This window comes from Canis aureus, chromosome 2, assembly GCF_053574225.1.
Source record: "Canis aureus isolate CA01 chromosome 2, VMU_Caureus_v.1.0, whole genome shotgun sequence".
Classification (NCBI taxonomy): domain Eukaryota; kingdom Metazoa; phylum Chordata; class Mammalia; order Carnivora; family Canidae; genus Canis; species Canis aureus.
The window spans coordinates 42,803,999-42,821,136 of record NC_135612.1 but is presented as its reverse complement, the minus strand read 5'-3'; the positions used below and the strand labels follow the sequence as shown (position 1 = coordinate 42,821,136).

The 17,138-nt window shown below is 45.8% G+C and overlaps 1 protein-coding gene and 1 long non-coding RNA gene across 3 annotated transcripts in view; one reads left to right on the top strand and one right to left on the bottom strand.

The window, feature by feature from the left end:
• IGF1R (insulin like growth factor 1 receptor) overlaps positions 1-17,138 on the bottom strand; it is a 303,627-nt gene that overhangs the window by 94,405 nt on the left and 192,084 nt on the right. The gene's annotated exons all lie outside the window — the stretch shown is intronic.
• Positions 1,396-8,990, top strand: LOC144296833 (uncharacterized). The gene is made up of 4 exons (XR_013363786.1): positions 1,396-1,750; positions 3,106-3,297; positions 4,348-6,628; positions 8,537-8,990. It is a non-coding gene; the product is annotated as an uncharacterized LOC144296833 (long non-coding RNA).

Below are 17,138 nucleotides of genomic sequence, written 5' to 3'. Positions count from 1 at the left end.
TCTGGTTTCATTCAGCTGCCAAAACCACCGACAGCACTTCCTCTCATCCCAACAGGAAAATTTCATGGCTCCTGAAGGTCTGAGTCAGACCAGAAAGCTCATGAATATTCTGATTTTCTGGAGCTGATGCAAGGAAATCACTATAATTGATGACCAGGCACAGCGTTACCTACCAAATGTCTGGTCCCCGAAACGCCTCAGAAATAATTTATTCTCAAAGTTGGATTTCCATTTGCACTTAAGGTCCTAATAATAACGACGAATCTCTTTCTGATTTTTTTTTTTTTTTAAAGAGGAGGTTTTATCTTTCGAGCCCTCCTTTTCCATAAATTCTGGAAACTCCATTAAGAAGAAACTCCTTTCGCTTTGCCGCATTGTAATGAACATGGATAGAAAGTAAACCAAAGAGAACCTGAATTTTGCACGCGAAAGAAATGAGTGTGCGGAAAGTTTAAATTAGGCTCTGCGTTTGCCGAGGGCCTGGAAGCACAGAGGGCGTGTGTGGCCCAGCGAGCCCTGGGCTCGGGCTGCACGAGCATCCTCTGCGGTTTTACCGCGATCGGACGGGAACACGTAGGCGCCAGGCGTTTGCTGGGAACAATAAGACCCAAGTTCGATATAAGAATGTACGCCCTTCTTACACGGTAGTTTTTATTTCCTTCCCCCCCCCCCCCCGGGAAACCTATTTATACCTTTTATTTTCCTTTTACGTTTTGCACGGCTTCCAAGTCCCCGAGCCACGAATGTGGAGGGGCCACGCACGGGACTTCCTCCCTCCGGGAGCCGCCTCCTGCGGGAAAGCGGCAACCGTGCCGCGGAAGTCGGGAGGTTGGAGCCCCGTCCTCTTACAACTTTAGGACAGCTGGTTTTCCCATCAACGCTGAATTATCGCTCAGAAGCAACCAGGCGTTTGTAGCGGAATGGGGGAGCAGGGTTTACTTTTCCGCTGTAAAATGGAGCATCGACATTCGGGAAACCCGAGCCCTCCCGGTCCCGAGGGAGGCGGCGTGGCTCCGTGCAGCACTGCGGGATCGACTCCCCGACACGGAAACCACGTTCCCATGAAGAAACTTGAGCCACCGAGAGGGATGGGATGACATGATCGGAAATACATGAGAAATGCTTCCTGCATTTTTTTTTTTTTTGGCCATCGGGATTAAAGAATTAGACAGGGGTTAAAAAAAAAAAATTCTCAGGAAGCTCATGTCTTCCAAAAGCTGAACGCCACACCCGGCCGCTCCCTTCTGCAGCCACTCTTGCACGTGGTGTCCGGAGACCACGTGAGGCGGCGGCGGGCGTGGCCGGAGCAGGTCACGTGGGCGGCGGCCCCTCCCGCGCGGGCGCGCGCCTCCCGAGCCCCGCCTCCCGCGCCCCGCCTCCCGCCTGGCCGGGCCGGGCCACGGAGCCCGTTCCGCACGCGCACGTGCTGCAACTTTAACGGATGCGTTGCAACTTTTTCCAGCGCCGGGCTTGGGGTCCAGCAAGAGCGCTCAGATAAATGTTTCCTAGCTCGCTCTGCTCTGCCGCCAACTTTGAAACGTTCACCAAGTCACTGCAAACAACGAAAGCAGCTCAGTACTCGGAATCCTGAGTTCCGTGCAGCCACACCTTGAGGAGCCGTTTCGTGTTTCGCGTGCAACCTAATTCAGAACCATCGATTCTACCGTCCAGATTCCTACTTGGTCTGGTCAATGTTGAGTGCCCTGACCGTATCTAATGAGCCTCTACATGCGAGCCTGGGGCGTCTGAGGTTCTTCTTCCTTTCCCTAAAATAATGGTTACGTTTCAAGCTCCTAAAATTTAATTCGTGAGGAGTTACAAACATGGGTGAGGGGAAAACAACGAGGGCCACGGGAATTTAGTGTACCGACTGTGATCTTGCCTGAATGTGATGTTAAACTTACAAACGAATGAACTGTAGGATATTTTAAAATGTAGCCATTCACAGTTCTTTCGAATAGATGCGTGAGCTTTGATAAAATATTCTACTTGAGGAATATACATACTTTTTCCTCCTTCTAAGGTATAACTAAAAGGAATATTTAAAAAATCACATGGGTAGGATCACAAAGAATAAAATAACCCAATTAAAAAAAAAAAGAAACCTCTAAGAATAAAGAGTAAGTTTAATCTTTCTGGTAATAAAAAAGTTCAAAATAATGATTTCTTCACACGGATCTGATTTGGGGCTGCTGAAATTTAAAGGGGGGGGCGGCTCCTCCAAATTGTTTGCCTTGTCAGTAACAGGGAATATTCTAAAAGAGGGAAACAGTATCTTGAGCACTCCTTTCAATTACAGCTTTTAAGCTCAGAGATAAAATTTCATACTATTAATTAAAGTTCTTATGGTGGCCTAAGCCTTTCTAACCCATCCAAAACATTCAGGGCTGTGCTCCAGATACAGTCTCCCAACTGTGTTCTCTCGCTTAGTCCTCAAAAGCAAGAGACACTTGCAGCCAGGACCAAAACTAATGGGGACTTTTTTTGGGCAGTTGAGATCTCCTCCCCTCTATCTCACCTCCTCTGAAGGAAAATATGGCAACGACAGCTTGAATAACATTCATATTTGAGATTTCTCAGGCTTCTGCATATTTTTCTGCTTCATGTCATTCATAATTGTCCTCCCAGAAAAAGTGGAGCTGCCACTGCTATTTAAAAAGTTTTATGTCCCTCATTTTAAAAATACATAGAGTCCTCTGAGTAGAATTCCAATTACTAAGTGTAGAAAACAGAAATTGAGAAATCGCCATTTGGCAAACACTGCAGTAATGGATGTTAAAATTAGGAGGTGAAAGAATAATGAGGAACGGTATGAACAGGATAGTTAGTCTCAAGTGTCTAACCCTGCAAGATGCTTCCTAATTACAAAGGTTAAGAGCTGTAACAACAGAGGCACTTTGCAGAGACCACCTTAACAGAGTGATCAAAATTAACATCATCAGAAATGAAACATCTGGGCATCATGGAGCTCCTGATAGGATGCACTGGGAAGATACACAGTGGTCCTTCTGTTATCATCTTGCTAGAGCTGTTAAATCTTGCTATAATTCATCCCAAGCAAACACAAAGAGGAGGACTTTTTTTTTTTTTTTTCAAAATAACCAGTCCACACTTCAAAAATGTCAAGGTGGTAGGCTACCGGGGAAGACTGAAGAAAACATCCTGGATTCAAGGGAAGTAAAGAGACAGGACAATAAATGCCAGGTGGGATCCTCTGCTGGATATAGGACCAGAAAAGGGAAGCAGTGGAAAACCAGAGGAGTCCTGTGAATCCAGTCTGGAAATCCATAGTACTGGGTCAGTGTTCATATGACAGTTTTGATAAGCCTGTGATGGTTATGTAAGCGGTTATGTTTGGGGAAGTTGGGGTGAAGGGTGCTCACCTTTTTTGTAACCTTTTTTTTTTTTTTTAAGTCTGAAATGATTTCAAACTTAAAAGTTAAAAACTCCAAGTCATTAGTTCAAAAAGGAAAGGAAAGAAACTACAGCATGGTGAGCAAGTGAATGGGCTTTTGAGCTATCAGGATACATGCCAATCAATTGCAAGTAGCTCCAAAATCTCACTTTGAACAAGGGACTTTAATCTTGTGTGCTTCCCACTTGAAGTAGTGTTACTTACAAACCCTGCCCTCCCGGACAAAGGCCCCAGCAGAGTTCTGTAAATAAGGTAAACCCTTAATTTGGAGGCAAGGCAAATCTCTCTCTCTCTCTTTTTTAAAAATAGATGATTCCTAGAGCACTTCTGTTGCTGGAGGGTAATAAGGCTGGTAGAGGACCCTGCGTGCGTGTTGAGGGCCCTATCCATTCTGACATACTGCCTAACATTTCATTTATCTTTGAAATGTCCTCCAGTGGGGTGGAAGTAGGAAGTAAGATGGTTGAAGAATGCAAAAGGAAACAACAAAATGGACACCAGAAAACTGCATCCGACTCTCCCAGAGCCTTGTTGTAACAACTTGGCCTTTTTTGCTTGGAATGTAGTAAGAAATGTATTTTTCTGAACTGGACATACACTCTGTCATCTGCTACAGATAATATGGGCTTCGGCTTTCTTTGTGTTATGCAGAAAAGAGATCAAATTCCTTCAACAGCAAAAGCTTCACTCCATTGGCAGCAATTTCCCAGCACGGCAAGCTGAGAAACAGTTTTCTGATCCGCCACTATGTGGTAGTGAAGGCAATGAAAAGAGTTTGTCAGGGTTGCACTAAAATCTCATCTGAAAAGCTTGATCTACTTTTTTTTCCAGATACTGGTCTCAAATGAAATGATCCTCATAGGGGAATAACAGAAAATTGAGGCCAAAAACTAATGTGCGAAAGCTAACCATTTTTCCTCTGGTGTTCCCAGCATTACAGGGTGTGCAACAGAAGATGAGAAATTTGCTGTCAACCCTTGTAACTACCTGTGCCACACAGAAGCAATTAATACGGAAAGGCAAGGAGGAAGGTGCCACTGACTAAGCCCCTGCTTTACACTGAGAATGTGCTGACTGAATCGGTATAGACTCCTTTCTGCAGACAAGAGATTCACGCTCCAGGACTGATCTGACTTGTCTGAGCTCAGGCGATAGGAGGGGGCACTCGGATGCCAGTGGGCTTCATTCCAAGATCCAGGCTCTATTATACCTCATGGCCTCCCAAATCAAAATAAAATTTGCTTACAGAGCCTGCGACAACTGAGAGGTGTCCAGTGGAGTGGAGGGTGGAAAGCTGGTATCCCCTAGAAGGAAGGACTGCTAGAGAGACCCAGGAGAACTCTTAATATAGGACAACAGAGAGGTTGTCATGCACTCCGCTTCCAGAAGAACTGGAAGTGGAGTGTTTCGAGGAGTCTCCCTAGTAGGGTCAGCATGCGCCAAGGAGAAAGACCAGGAGTGGGAGCTAAGAGCAGGGGAGAGGAGAATCATACCAAGCTGACTAAGGAAGCCTCTTTGAGCATATTTATCTCAAAGTGAAGTACTGGGGACCCTTCTAAAATTCTGTCATTACACTAGGTGCTGCGGACTGGTCTAGGACACAGAAGTGGGGACTGCATGCCTTTTGAAAATGTTTTTTGACCACTACAAGAGGCTCCCGTGTGAATAAATGAGTCCTGCTCATTTAATTTCTTCCAGCAACTGTCATATTATCAGTGAGACAAACAGAGACAGAGACATGGATGCAGAGAGAGAGAAAGTAAAAGGAAAAAAAAAAAAAAGATCATTTGAAGGAAGAATACTTCTCACAGATGGATACTGCACCCTTCCAGAACTCAACTGTCCAGCGAATACATGTTTCTGGGGGTACACAGCCAAGGACCAGAAAGAAGCTAGATCTCACAGCCTATTTAGTCTTACATACAATTCTAACAAGCTTGGAAATCCATTTTAAAAGTACCCACAGCAAAGAGGAAACAGCAAATAATCACCTACAGAGGGGCTGACAGAGCTTTCTTGTCTTATGGCAGTAAGTCTATTAAACAGAAATGGGGACATAAAAATGATAAAGCCAAACCATAAGAACACAATAAACACGAGGAATCTTCAGTATAGGGCAAACTGCCTCCCACTATGCCTTGGGGCTATCACCGTACTATGCATAATACAACAATATATGTTCACTGATGTCCTCAAGTTGGCCAGAAATTATTAAATTATATTCACTAGAGGAAGAAGCCAAGAAGTACATAATTTATGTTGGAAAGATTTCTAGCATGACAGTGTGCATGACAGTGGTAATCTCCATGATCCCTACAGCTTTTATAGTATTTGTCTATTCATTCCTTCAATTGACAAATTATTGATTGAGCAGATTGGAGGGACTGCTGTGACAGGGTTCCTGCTCTCATGGAATTCACAATCTTGTTTGTACCTAAGATGCTCAAAACCCACATTTCTACCCAGATGGCTTGCACAAGTGTCTGGACTTTTGCAGTCAGTGCTATGTACTGAGTTTTCAAGAAGTTTTAACTTATTTTTTGGATTTAAGCAATAAAAATTTGCCCAAGTCTTTGATCAAACAGGAATCAAAGAGTAGTCAATACCTGAAGAACCAGTACCCATGACCAAGATTTTTGTGCAGGCAAAGCTGCATGCCTAACAATACAAGAGGCCAGCAAAACTACAATTCCTGAGTTTGCCAGTTCTTCCTCCTTATAGAGGAAATTAATTCCATACACACACACACATTATTATATTTAGGCTATGACATCCTATACCTGAATCACACTACAATTAATGTATTTAAGAATGTGACATGTATATTTTAGGTAGTGATTCCTTTTTTTTTTTTAAAGGAAAAGTCTTAAGTATCTTGATATTATTTTGAAAAATTTAGAGGGTCACAAAAATCTTAACTTAATCAGATAGCCTAGATAGAGTAAAATGACTTTTCATTTTCTTATTGTTTTAGGAACCAACCCTCGAGGTTCTTTCCCCTCTTGTGGGCAAACCTTAAAAACTAGAAATTTTTGTTTGTTTAAAGATTTTATATATTTATTTGAGAGACAGAGGGAGAGGAAGAGGGAGACAGAGTCCCAAGCCGACTACATGCTTAGTGGGGAGACGGACACAGTTTTCAATCTCATGACCTTGAGATGATGACCTGCACCAAAACCAAGAGTTGGATGCCTAACCGACTATACCACCCAGGTACCCATGGACATTTTTGTTTCAATGAGCTCTTTCATGTGGGAAAACATGTGACCAAAAATTTTTTCAAATGTCTGGGTGCAAAGGTTGTAGATGAAGTAGAGCATTGGAAGGCACACATTTAAAAATTTGTGTAGGGATCCCTGGGTGGCGCAGCGGTTTGGTGCCTGCCTTTGGCCCAGGGCGTGATCTTGGAGACCCGGGATCGAGTCCCACGTTGGGCTCCCTGCATGGAGCCTGCTTCTCCCTCTGCCTGTGTCTCTGCCTCTCTCTCTCTCTCTCTCTCTCTCTCTCTCTGTGACTATCATAAATAAATAAAATCTTTAAAAAAAATAAAATAAAAAAATAAAAATTTGTGTATATCTCGGTTCAAATCCTATCTCTCCTACCTACCAGGTGTGTGACAATGCACAATTTATTTTTTCCAGGCCTCCATTTGCTCAACAGTAAAACAACATTGGGAGAATCTACCCCACTAGCTATTGCAAAAACTAAATGAAATGTGCCTGACCAGTGTATAATAAACTCTCAATATGTGTGCTGCTCATTCTAATGTAGGTGAATGTGCTGAATTTTCAAACAGACTCCAATATTCATGTGCTTTGTTTCTTTCTTTTTTAAAAAAAATATTTTATTTATTCATGAGAGACACAGAGAGGCAGAGGCATAGACAGAAGGAGAAGCGGGCTTCTTGCAGAGAGCCTGATGTGGGACTTGATCCTGGGACCTGGGACCACACCTTGAGCTGAAGGCAGATGCTCAATTGCTGAGCCACCCCAGGCATCCCTGTTCATGTGCTTTGTAACTGGAATGATAGCACAGCAGGGCTCAAACTTGATGCATATCTCACATGAGTTTTTGCTTTTGCCTTGGAAGAGAGACTCACCTTCCCCTGAGGCTGGGCTTCCTAGTAAGCTGAAGTTACTAAGGAACAACAACAAAATAAAAGGGCAGAGTGAGTGCAGAAGTCTGTTCTTGAGAGGGGCTCACTTGCCATTATTTCCTTAAGAAAGGGGTGAGCTACTCCATGGCGTGTTCAAACACCTTCTAGCATAGCTGGTCCCAGATGTCAGATGAGGTTTGGAAAGAGGAAGTTTCAACATCTATTGCCTTGGCAGACACTCATGATTTGTTGAAAATAAAGCTCTGCGATGATGATGGGTTAAGATGGAGTGAGAAATTTCTCTGTGGCAGGCTCAGAGTTCAGTGCCGCACTGCTTTGCCACACTGCAGTGTGGAGAAGCGAGGGCCCCGTGAGGGCCTCGCCCATGTTTATTAACATCCTCAAAGGCAGTCTGGGCCTCCGAACCCCACCATACTCTGAGTCTTTATATCTCCATTAAATGGCTAAAAGATTGTCCTTGTGTACTTGGGTGGTTTGATGTTATTTCTAAAGTATGCAATTCATTTCAAGAGGGGAGAGGGAGGATTAAGTTGGAAATATTTTTCTATTGAGAAGAAAAATTAAATGTAAGTGGAAATGTTTTCATGAAAATGTTTTTATATTTCAACATTTCCCTGAAGCACTCTGATCTCAATATAACACAGGACTGTGCTAGATTAGAAGGAATGAAGACAAAATGAATTTAAATAAAATTGAAACTGAACAGCCAGGCTTTATTCTTCCAACCTGATGAAACAACAGAGCAGGGGGGGAAAAGAAAAAAACCACAGATGAACCAAAAGAAGAAATAAAAATAAACTGTACTAAAATTTTAAGCTTAGATGAGAGTTTCAATTTTGTTTCAAAATTTCTAAAATCTAGCCTATTTTTACAAAAGCTTTTTGAATGTCCATGAATCAACAGACACTTTTAGAACCATAAAGACCTTCTTGATTATTTTCTCTCAACCAAATAACCCACTGGTATTCTTTTTTTTTTTTTTAATTTTTATTTATTTATGATAGGCACACAGCGAGAGAGAGAGAGAGAGAGAGAGAGAGAGAGAGGCAGAGACACAGGCAGAGGGAGAAGCAGGCTCCATGCACCGGGAGCCCGACGTGGGATTCGATCCCGGGTCTCCAGGATCCTGCCCTGGGCCAAAGGCAGACGCTAAACCGCTGCACCACCCAGGGATCCCCCCACTGGTATTCAGTTATAGAAGATGACTTGCTTGTTTTATAGTTCCTAGGTTATTGGGAATAGTTAGTACTTGCCAGTAATCAAGGCTAACAGCTCAAAAGATGTGTGCAATTAGACAGCTGGTCTAACTGATTGTGTTGTGTTTTTAAAAATTTGCATGCCCCCTTTATTAGCCATAAATATAACAGAGAAAATGAAATGTGCAGGTCTTAGTTACCCTTATCAAAATAAACACGTACTTCAGGAGGAAAGAGTTTTGTCGGCTAATCTTCTGTCTAGATCTGTAGTGTCTAGTGACCACAAGCCACAAGTGGCTATTCAAATTTAAACTAATTAAAAATGACACAAAACCTGAAACTCATCTCTTTGTCCCACTAGCCACATTTCAGGTGCTCCATTGCCACATGTGGCTATGCAGCTATTTTATTGGACAGGGAAGATAAAGCACATTTCCACATCACATAAAATTCTATAAGACAGCTCTGGTCTAGATGAACAGAGCTGTGAGCCTTGGGTTTCACATTTATTTTTAAAGATGTACACAACATGGTTTACCTGAATTTGGGGGTCACTTTGGGGTAGCTCCTTTAAAACATCTTTCCACTGGCCACAACCACTTTTCCTAAGCCACTTCAATGCATGAGCCAAGGAAAACCCAATATATATTGTCTGTTCTGCATCATCTCCAGCTTATTTTCTTTTTTTCTTCTTTTAAATAGGCTCCATGCCCAATGTGGGGCCTGAACTCATGACCCTGAGATCGAGAGTCGCATGCTCCACCATTCCACCAACTAAGCCAGCCAGGTGCCCCTTCCAGCTTACTTTCAATTGTAAAACTGCTCTTTTCCCAAATAACAGAACCTCTCACTCACAATGTGAACAGGATTCCTATTGCCTATAGGGAAAGGAATTATTTGCAGGCAAAAGGACACAGTATTTTTAGATAGAAAGACCTTCCCAAGATACATTTAAATATTAGCACATATAGCAGGTGTTAAATATTAAAACACACAGCAGGCTTCCCCCTATATGGCCATCGTCACACTTCTATTTATTTAACGTCTACATTCCCTATTCAAGTGTCAGCCTGATATGAGCAGAAAGCAAGTGTTCTGTTTGCTGCTGTACACCCATTACAAGCACAGTGCCTGGGACAAAACAGATGCTCAGATTTTTGTGGAATGATTGAATGAAACTTAAGAAGAATGGTATTTTGCTAAAGAACAGCAAACATCCTTTCGAGCCTGGATCCAATTCTTTTATATTTGGACAGCAATCCACCCTTTATTTTCAGATGCAAACTTAAAATAACTCAGCAGACTGATTCATGCAAGCATGCATGTTATAGTTCAATATCTTCCATATTCAGCAATGGCTCCTTCTAAAAGGCACAGCGAAAGGCATAGCACTAAGCATTTTACATATGCAATCTCATCTGTGCCTCACTCTGATCTCTCCTCTGCTGTGAGAAGGTGGAAATTAAGGTTTAGGGAAATTAAGTGACCTGTCCAACATCACAAAGCTAAAGACACAGAGTTGAAAAGGTTCCCTTGGTGGCAATTAGGGATCATGCCCATCATACCTGTAATTCCTGCTTGGGTCAGAAAATCTACCATGATCCTGGGCACTCTTTCAAAGGAAGTAGTGACTCTGTATCTTTGCACCCCCAGAGTTTAGCAGAGCACCTGCCCTAGAGGCATCCACGATGTTTTTTTGAACAAAGCTCAGTAGTCCTAATGGTTCAGGAGGACCCAGCATTAGGGAAAGTGTACACTAGGGTTACAGGAGGAGCACACCCCACTGCTCTCCCACAGTGACTCCAACCCCCATATAGCAGCTTCATGCTTTGACCTCTTCATGCTTCCTTCCGCAAGCTGACCAGCTGCATGGCACTGGGAGAGGCTGGCAGCAATTCGAATATTATAATTTTTCTCACTACTCAGGACCTCTACCCCTAGACCCTGGTACTTTAAAAACACACTTGATAATGGTTCAGTAAGGATCCATAGGGCCCCAGGTGTTGGTCACACAACTCAGCAGCTCAGATTTTCTTGTTTTGTCCCAATTCCCTCAAATTAGAGGTTCTAGAAGTCTGACCTATAAGTGTTCGTTTTTATTTTAAAATAAGAAGTCACTATTGACAAAGAAGCAGGTCCTGAAATTTACACATAGAAAGAGCAATTTTATTTTTCATAAGTATTACAGAGGGTTTGCTGAATGGGACCCCAAAAGAGTCTGAGTATGTCCTTATGGAAGAAGGGTAAACTACTAAGTGCCTGTGCATAACCCTCAGGGATTCTCTCACTGGTACTGTAAAGTTGGTAAAAAGTCTATCTACAGCTGATCAAAAAACAACAGTTATGATAACTCATGTTTCCTGAGTGCCTACTAGGCGCAGACTTGGTGCCAAGCACAGTTAATCCTCACATCTCCCCCAAGGGAAGGGTATTATCACCCCTTTCCACAGATGAGGAACGATGGGCTCAGAGGGCCAGTCATGTGTCGGAGGTGCCAGTATGTCTGGTTCCATAGTCCAGGGAGCCATTATATAACACTGTCTCTCCTTGGGGTTGGGAGACACACAGAGAGTAAAAGGCAAACACAAGACCATGGAGGACATGCCACATCAGGGCATCAGTGTCCCCCAAGTGGGGAGAACAGGACTCACAAGAAAAGAAGTTGAGGGCTGGGGCAGTGGGGTGGCCCCATGAGGGGCAGTCTGAAGTTGGTTCCAGAAGATGGGGTGCCCTGACCTATGTAGGGGCCACCTGGAACTGGGGAAGCCAGGTAAATCAGTCCACATGTGGCCTCCATGTAGCCACAGGAGCATGAGCAGTCTGGTGGCTGGCAGACTCACAGGTGCATGCTGGGGGGTTGCAGGGGGTTGTGGAGGCAGAAGCAGGCTAAAGTCAGATCACAAAGAGCTCAGAGCCCAGTCACGTGGGACAGAAAGCGGGGGGGGGGGGTGGGGGGGGGTGGGGGGTGGGGGGGGGGTGGGGGAACACCCTACCCGAGGGTGGGGATTAAAGGCATGATTTCAGGAGATTCACCAGATGATTCAAAACTTGTCTCAAGTCACTGGGGAGCTGTGGCGAACAGGGCTCTTCTGCTCCACCCCCTCCCCCGGCCCCCACTTACTTGGGCCAGGGAAAGCCACTTGGCTCCCAGACCAGCCTGCTTTGGCACTCTCCAGCAGGGAAACATGCTTTGGTTATTCAGACGTGACTTACTGGCACATAGAGGCTGTTGGCATGGAAAAATGAACAGGCTGACCTGGCCGGAAAAGAGCAGGTGACGCAGAAACCCAGTGAAAGATGAGCTGAGCATGCCATGTAGGAGGCTCACGTGAAGGGCCACCAAAGGAAGAGTCAGGAGAGGATTTTCCAGAGATAGAGGGAAAGCTGGGGCCACAGGAATCTCCAAGGGCCCAGCAGAAAGGCAGGCACACTTCTTAAGGCTTTTCTTTTAGTCCTTAAGATACCACCTAGACACTGCTAGTCCCATCCATGCAGGGGGACACTGTCATCGAGGTGAAACTGCCCCATCTAAGCTCAGGGATCAGAAGCCAGAGACCTCCCTTGTGGTGTCTTTTTGCCTTCAATCTGTTGCTTAGTTGATAACTTCACAAGCTATTAGGATGAGGCTGCCAGGAACTTCATGGCCCTGGGGCAGAACTCTGCCCCACCCTGGCCCTCTCCCTCACCTGTGATCACTTTTTGACTCAGAAGAGCCATGTTTTCTCAACTGATGAAGAGACCATTGAGCCCATTCTAAACAGTAACACCATGATAATATGTTAATTTGATCATCTTGGGAAAAAAATTCCTAGCAGGGGAGTATAAAAGGACAATTGGAGGAGGAAAAGGAGAGATGGAGATGGAAAGAGAGGGAGAAATGGGGGGGGGGGGGGAGGGGGACAGAGAAAGAGAAAGAGAGAGAGATATCCAAATCACATGCAGTGGCTAACTTGAAATAGGACATGCTTCCTGGGGCTGAGGTAGGTCTAGAAGCTGCTCTTACAAATTGGGGCCACATGTGCCATTCCTTACATTTAGGCTTGCAATGTACCTTTTCATTCCCTAGAAGCATCTCCAATGCCCCAGGGCTGATAAAGTACCCAGGCTGCAGGGCTGAGATGGGCAAAAACCTCCCATCTTTTCCCCATGGCTGCAGCTCCAGGGTATTTTCCTGCAATTACCATAAATCCAGGAGCAATGCTTTCTCTTTCTGCCACTATGATTCAGAACACGAAGGAGGCCTAACCTACACTCAGCAAACCAGAACCTTAAAATCATCATTTTTTTTTTGTTATTGTTGACAAGGCTTCTCATAAAATAGCCTGAACGAGCCATCTTCATAGATAACTTTTCCATTCTCTTAAAAAGAAAAACTAAAGAAGACTGGAAGTCATATGGATTAGCAGCTCCTAGAAAAGGGGATTTTTGAACCGAATGCCACATGCTGTATTTTGCCATTTTGCCTGCGCTTCCTGCTCGGAGCCTGTGTAACATAACAGAGGAGCCTCAGACACTGGAGCTGCTCCAGGCCACGCAAACTCCGCTCCGCATCTTCCAGGCAGCCCTGTCGCAAATAATTCATGTCCACTACGCCCCTATCACACAGAATACAACCACATTGTGCAGCTGGAAATGGGAAACCTGATTCAGATCTCAGAAGAAGGTACAAAAACATTTAGTCCAACACAATGCTGCCCTTATTTTGGGGGGGGAGGGGGGAGGTGTGTGTGTGTGTACATATCTCACATCTACCAGTGGGGTAAAGGATTCAAGACCCATCTTGGAAGAAAACGCAGAATTAAAATAGCATTCTATGTGTCCAAAAACAGCAACAACAACAACAAACCACCCGGTCCTTCCAGAGCTGCTTCAGTTTGGGCTGCAGCGTTCCTCACCAAATCAATGCAGCCCAGGCACGCAGTTTTTTAAAAAGGAGGCATGATCTCTGCAGAAAATGGTGCATGTTGACAAAGCATGACTTTTCCCACATGGACAAGAATAAAAGGAAAACAAGTCTCATCACAACCCTGCCTCCTTTACTCTGCAGACCAGAGGGCGGAAAAGAAAAAGGCCAGAATGAGGGCAGAGGGGTGCAGGCAACGGAGGAATGGGGGCGGCGGGGGGGACCCAAGAAGATGCTTCTGCCCTACGGGATTTTGGTAAACGGCAGCCTGTAATGGCCACTGTTGGAGAGAAGGGAAAACAGACATGGAGGGAAACGTGTTTACAACTGCAGCGGCAGCGGGCGGGAGGCGGAGGGAGGGAGGGAGGGAGGGAGGGATTCCCCGACTCTGAGCTCAGTCCGCTCCGCTGGGGCCCCAGGGCTGGGTAGTGCTTCGAAGCCCCCACCTCTCCTCCCCCCTCTTTATTGGGGGGGGGGGGGGGCACCGCTTGTTTATGGGGAAGGTTACTCCTCCTCCGCTCTGGTGATCGCGTCCCTAATACTCCTGCTGCATCCTTGCGGGATGCCCACTTGACTGACAGCTGCTCCAGCCAGTCGCCGCCCGGGTCCCGCAGAAAGGTGGACTTTCCCAACGAGCTGATTGGACGGCGGGGAGGGCGGGCCCTCGTGATTGGCGTGCTACCCGGAGTAGAAAGTAGTAAACAACCTCGGTCCACCGCGGCGGGGAGGGCGCGGGATGCCAGCTCGCTCACCCTCGCCCGGGAGCTGGGGGCAGCACCCAAGACAAAAGGAGCCCGCGGCCGGCAGACAGACCACGAGGGGCAGCCCAGGAAAACAAACGCGAGTGGGCGTCCTTTAGAGCCCCTGGGCGAGAACTGCTGACTTGCAGCTTCACATCATTTTTTTGTTCTGTGCAAAACCGTCAAGGTTTCTCCTGCCACGATTCTTACTCCCCTTCTTTAGGTGTAGAACCTCCCTGAAGGGAGGGAGAGCCAATTTTGTTGACACCCCGTCCCCCTCTTCCTGCCCTTAAATTTCTTAGTTCTGGCTTTTTGGAACTTGATTTAAATACCTGTACTAAAAATTATTTCCTTGCAATAATATGCCGTAAATGGCACCGAGGTGAATCAGGTGCCCCGTGAGACCGATTTATCGCAAGTTTCTCTCGAGCTGGCTCGCTCAGAGGTGCCCGTGTTCCGCAGCATACACACACACACACACACATAAAAGGAAACTTGAGACGAAGGTATTGGGAGCTCTGATGAGAAGAAGCGGTTAACTTGCATTTTTCCATAGAGGGTGTAGTTCACCCGGGATACTGCAATAGAAGGTGAATTCCCCATCTGGTTTGACTTGAATCACAAACCCTTTCTCATTCTGGCCTCGCCATTCTCAGGACCATAGGGTGAAAATCTGGAGCTTCCAGCATGGAGGCACTGCTCTCAAGTGAGGCAGCTCCCTGGGCTTCCTCCAGGAGGTGCATCATCACCTCAGAGATCTACACAAACAGCCTCCCCTGAGAGAGATTCCAGGGAGGCTCCTCTGTGCTGATGGAGGACAAGGAAGGCCAAAGAAGGGGACCAGGAAGTTAGACCCAGGAGGGATCTCTATTTCACTCATTTCCCCACTGACTCTACACTGATGATAAGTCATGCTGTCACTGGTAGCCAGATAGCCAGATGGTCCAAGTTTAAAACATTAAAAAAAAAAAAAAAAAAAAAGATACAAAAGACTTCTTGTAGGATAGAGCTCAGGTCAAACTGGCCACTCTGGGGTGGGGGGGGCAGTCCTCTTCTTCACCCCAAAGCACATGATCTCCTCCAGGCTATGGTGTCTGCGTCTTCCAATCAAGCCTCACCCCGAAGTGGTCCTAAGGAAACCTCTCAGCCCTTCAAGTCACCACTCCTGTAAAAAAGCCTGCAGAACGGATTTAGTTGCCTCTGGACCTTCTGGCCTGGGCCCAGACCCCATTCATGGAGGCTCCTTCCTTTCAGGCACCCCTCCCTCCAGCCATTCTATTCTTGTCACAGTCCCTGAATCAGCCCCACACACTCTTCACTCAGATTGTTTCCTCTGCTTTCTAGGCCTTACCCCTGCCTGCCCGGGAGAGGCCACTGTTCTCCATTGCTTCCCCTGTCCCTGTAGAACTGCTCTGAAATCTGTAGCACTTATGTCAATGCCACTGAGCTTCCAGCATTATATTCTGACTCTACCTGTGGGCCTGTCCACCTCAGTAGATACTGAACTTCCTGAGGACAAGAGCTGCCTGTGTCATGTTTTGATTCATGTATCTATTGGAGATAACAGGCCCACCATAAACACAGTCCAGACTTGCCAAACATTTGCATATCAGTCCTTGTCCTCTCCCTGCACCCCCCGCCCCTGTCAGCCAATTCCTCATGTTCTCCCACTGGCTCCTTGCTAACATGTTCCCCCTAGCCCCCAGATCAGAGGCCCTTGGCAGCTCTGCCCCTGCGCATCTCTCGGAGGCTCTTTCCACAGACACAGCTTCTCTTGCTCCTGTTCTTCCTTTGCCAGTTGGATCTTTTTCTGCCTTCTCTGCTCAGCAAATTCCTTCTCTGCCTAAAAATCACTTTCTACCTTGGGCAGACCTTCCATAAGCTCTACCCCACTCCCTGATCCCCCAAGAGTATTTTGCAGAGTGAGGCCTCTATGTATCCTCTCCTCTTCTTGCCAGGACTCTAGTACCTAGTAACTCTAGTACGCAACTGGCAAGATTTTCTGAAAGAACTAGGGGAAGAAAAGCATATTCACAAAATGGTGCCCCCATGTATCTACAGAGCCAGTACATTCTGGTCTTCAGACGGACACATGCAGTGTTTCAGGCTTGTCTCTGAGACAGGGGGCCCCTCCCTGCTTTCTTCCCCAAGGATCCTCTATGTCTGAGAGTGGCTGGCTGCTTCTTGACCGTCAGGTCTCGGCTCAGATGTCACCCCACTGTGCCCACCTGCTGACCACTATCACACAGATCTGTTTAATTTCTTCATGAGATTTAACTATCATCCTTCTTATCTGATTATCCACTTGTTGGCTTTGTAGTCTTGTCTTCTCACTTCCCTGGCATACAAGCTCCAATTAGGACAGGAACTTTTCATCTACTCATCACATCTTCAGTACATCTAGAGAAATGCATGACCCATACCAGAAGTTCCAAATTAACTTTGAGCACAATAGAAGCCAACAGAGATCACTCAGAAACATACCCAGGTAAAGGGAAGAAAAGCTTTTTGGGAGGGCTTGCTTCAGTAAATACCCTCAGGCTGACACTCTGGTAAACATACAAAAGGAGGACAGGATGAAGCTCTGTGGCCTCACTTGACCCAAGGAGTTCAGGTGCCCTGAGAATCCCAGTGTCCCCTGCCTGGGACTCATGGACCTTGTTTATTTTGTTTATGCCCAGTGTAGCATGCTATGTGCATCATGCTGAATATACTCTGAAGTGGATATGGATTAATGGTGGGAAAGGGTCCACTATTATGGATGAAC